General features: G+C 35.2%; 1 non-coding gene across 1 annotated transcript; it reads left to right on the forward strand.

Moving 5' to 3' along the window:
- Positions 1-202: 202 nt before the first annotated feature.
- LOC141722083 (small nucleolar RNA R71) lies at positions 203-309 on the forward strand. Its single transcript, XR_012575115.1, has one exon. It is a non-coding gene; the product is annotated as a small nucleolar RNA R71 (small nucleolar RNA).
- Positions 310-4,572: the final 4,263 nt, after the last annotated feature.

Consider the following 4,572-nt stretch of genomic DNA (forward strand, 5'->3'; position numbering starts at 1 on the left):
CACTTCTAAAATTTATGCTACTTTTCCTTGAGGCATTCTCTGAGTTGGGTTTTGGTATTCATTAGCAGCCATCAGTTCAATCAATTCATTAGCTTCATTGTAGCTTTTACCTGATAAGGCTCCTCCTAATTCTGCATCAAGCATGGGTCTAGAAGTTGCACCCATTCCATTGTAAAAGTAGTTAATGATCATCCAGTCAGGCATCCCATGATGAGGACACTTTCTAAGCATCTCTTTGTAATGATCCTAAGCCTCACATAAAGATTCTCTAGATTACTGAGCAAGTTGAGTAAGTGCGTTTCTGATCGCAGCAGTCTTTGCCATAAAAAAGAATTTAGTTAGGAACTTTTGAGCAAGATCCTCCCATTTGGTAATAGACCCTGGTGGTAGAGAATGTAACCAGCACTTAGCTTTATCCCGCAGAGAGAATGGGAAAAGCCTCAACTTAATAGCATCTTCAGAAACTCCATTGAACTTGAAAGTGTCGCAAATCTCGATGAAATCTCTGATGTGCATGTTGAGGTCTTCTATAGGAGAATCCCCAAACTGAACTAAGTTCTATATCATCTGGATCGTGCCCGACTTGATCTCAAAGGTTTTAGCCGTATTGGCTGGCCTAATAATGCTAGACTAAATATCATTGATCTTTGGCTAAGAATAGTCCATCAAAGCCTTCAAATTTGCTTCTGGTTCTCCCATTATGACAAGATCTTCTTTTTCAACTTTTTCTACTTCCTCAAAAACTTGTTGAGCTACTACAACTTCTTCCTCGGCTTGATCCAGAGTTCTCTTATGAGACCGAGAACGCGTATGCATACACGCTCGCTAGAGTACCTGAAATACGACAAGGAAACAAGTAAGTAACAATGTCCGAGTCAATAAACTTTAATGACCACTGATGACAAACACATAAACTAAAAATTCACACTGAGTCCCCAGCAGCGGCGCCAAAACCTTGTTAGGACGTTAACACGTGCTAATAATACACGCAAGTATACGCGATCGTAAGTAATATAGAATTATTTCTAGTTCATTCCCACAGGGACTAGTTTAGGTTAATTTCAATTAATGTACTTATGCAACAATGGTATGGTTATTATTCAATGCTAAGATAAATAACAAATTGGTTTTGATTAACTAAGATTATTTACTAATATGCAATTAACTACGAGATTAAAAGGTTGAATTACTTATATAACACAAACATGGGATTCTAACTTCATTACTACTTCATTCAATAGCCTTTTGTTCGTAACCTTAGCATGCAATGGTGATGACAACTAATCAGATAACACGAAACTAGTAAATGCCAACTTTCATTGTACGAATACCCTAACACCAGACATCCACAAAAGAGATAGAAGCTGAATAGACACCAATTATATTGAGACCATATATGTCTATAGAATTTGACAACATAACGGTTTAATGAACAAGTTATCTATCATGATTATATAGGGCAAGTAAGATGGTTAAAATTACCTATGAATCATTCATATCAAATACATGAACCTATGCTAGCATGGTACGTTCTAAACCCCTATATTCATTTTTGCTTCAATAGAGATTAACACACTATCTTATAAGTTCGCTATACTCATAAGATGAATAAGCACAACCAATACTAGGATATCATACAATCACCACACACTAAGGTATCAAAACATATTAACTATTGAACTCCATAAGTAAATCCGTTAGAACCCCACGATAACGATTAGCCCATAACCGAACTCATCATCACCGTGGTTTTTGATGAAAGCATGGTATAATAAACTAGGTCTTTATAAAATGAATTATAAATAAAGTACGTTAAACAAGAGTATAGGTTCAACAAACAAGAAAACTAGCATCCAAGATTACAGCTTAAAACAAAGAATCACAAGAATAAACTAGATCTTCTTCGCTTTGGTTGAATTTGTGCTCTTAGGTCTTCTTGCTTCCTTCTCCTTAGTCTCCGTTTTGTGCTTCTTATGAAAAACGACCTTAAGTTACCATTATATAGCAGCCCATGCATATTAGAAGCCCAGAAAATCAGTCTTCCAATTGAAACAGGATTTTATTATCCCGACACGACGCGGTCGCGCGCTTCATCAGAAATTGGATTCATGTTTTTGATGATTAAAGATCTTGACAAACTTGGTGTGTAAGCTATAAACTAGGCTTTGAAAATTGATGCTCCTTGAGGAATAAACATTACATACATAAAATATATTCCATAAAGTAGTCAACTCTTCCAAGATAAGCCAAGCAACTCCCACTCTCTCTCCCTCATCTTCTTCATTCGACCAAAACAAGAAATGAAGAAATGTAAATCAAAATCTCAAGCTTGAGCCATGGAGAAATTCCCAAATTAATTCCTAAGCTTCCTCATCATCAAATTAAGGTAAGATAAATTTTTCATCCAATTATCTTGAGTTCTTCCAAGCTTAATAAATTGGTAAAGATGATGATGAATAGTGACAAATAGTAACTTTAAGTATTTTCTTGATTTTCTTGGAAAGATTTAGCTTTTTAAGCACACAAGGACACACCAAGCATCATCCATCAAGAAGAGAACCTCCAAAGCAACCAAGAAAGGTATAAACCTTCTTTCAAACATTGGTTAAGTTTAAATTTCAATAAAATCATGGATGTTTGATAAAGTAAAGTTTTAATGGTTGATTTGATGATTTAAGAAGTATTAGTATATTGGATGTTAGATGATGTTGTGTGTGACGCCCTCAATCTCGGGGTTAGGAAATGAGGACCCACACACTATTAAGCTAATATAATAACAACAGATATAATAAACCCCGATTAAAATAATAATAGGATCTAATCAGGATTAAGTTTGAGACATGATTACAACTACCAACCAAAATAAATATATTACAACCCAAAATATATTTAAATTCAAACTCATTCGATTCCGACATGGAACCGAAAGATAACCCATTGTATCTGAACCAACTTGAAAAGCCCTTCCAACTAACACGCTTGCTCACACACACAACAGCTACCTGCTCTGGCATCTAGAAACCTACAACACGGTAGGGACCTCCAGGAACGCTCTTGCGACCGTTGTGCCTAAGTCTGACCATCTTCTTGCTTAACTGCCATGGTTAGATCAAAGCAAATAAATGAGAAAAGACGCTCAGCAAGTAACTATATAAACAGTTCTATAATACAATACCAATATCCAACTCTGAGGCATTCTACTTTAAATCTCTAGGTGGCAGTTTTCTGTGATTGGCTAAGTAAAGGTTATGAAAAGGTTTCGGGCTTTCAGTATTTAAGGCTCAAGATTGGGAGAAAGCCGACATTCATCACAAATCATTAGCAGGATTATAAAAGAATTTCTCAATTGAAAGAAGTTGTTAATCGAGTTTCGAGATTCAACAACTAATGAGATTGTCAGGGTTCACAAGATTCATAACTTTAACGAAAATACAAATCATTCATTTCCTCTCATTAAAAGAAGCAAACTACCTAAGGAATTATAATATTTTCTCTTTACAAAACATAAAGGAACCCTTGATTGGAATATCCATCTTTTAAATAAATATAGGTGATCAGCCCGTACCGACCTCCATCTGGTCGTTATGGTACCTATAGCATTATTTCATTCTTATGTTGGACTAGCCCCGCTAGCCTCTTAGGTGACTGGACTAGTCCCACCAGTCTCTATCCAATCCATCATGAATTCATTTGAAAAACCTTTATGTTGGAAATGGAAAAAATTGACTAAGTTCATTTTATCATTACCAAGAATATGAAATCATTCAGACTCATTCAAGTCAAAAATCTTTCTTAAGTTCAATTCAAGATTTCAAGGGAAGTGAACGGATTGAAAGTAAACAAGGATCAGAATAGTTCCAAAAGATCAATGCAATCAAGATATAGGGTTATCGAAGAATCCAGGTTAATCGAAACATTGCGTAAGGGGATTCTCAAAGGTTCTCTTTAGGTTTACGAGATCAAAAGGTAACAAGGTGATAGAGCAAATTAATAAATGTTAGGATTAATAAGGTTTTTATAGAGGATCAGTAGGGTTTGATAACAAGTTATTACAAGGATCGATATTAGGGTTTCTCAAAAATCAATGATAGGTTTATCACAATCGCTATAAAGGATCATTACTTTATCATGGCATTGATAATATCCTCTCTATAATCAAATTCATAAGAGTAGGAAGAGTTACTTGCCTCAAATTTATTTGAGCTACTACCACCTACGACCTCTTTTCCTTACTAGCCAGAATGCCTCTTCTATCTGAATCTACAATTCAACATAAAACCCTAATTAGATACTCGATCACACTCGACGTTTCTCAGAACGCCTAACGATTACCCCAATTCGCGGTAACACTTAACTTATAAGCACATGCATTACACATAGCACATATTAATGCATACTTTTGTACTCCTATATCCCCAATTCATCCAACACTTCTCATATAACAAGTATTCACACAATTCTTTGATTTTGATAACTCAATTCTATTAAATTGTAATTTTGCTTACTCGCGATTACGATTAAACACTTAGCATATAGCATGCACTTCAATTTCACATATAATACAACTAACAA

The sequence above is a fragment of the Apium graveolens genome, chromosome 4 (genome assembly GCF_009905375.1).
Source record: "Apium graveolens cultivar Ventura chromosome 4, ASM990537v1, whole genome shotgun sequence".
In the NCBI taxonomy this organism is placed as follows: Eukaryota; Viridiplantae; Streptophyta; class Magnoliopsida; order Apiales; family Apiaceae; genus Apium; species Apium graveolens.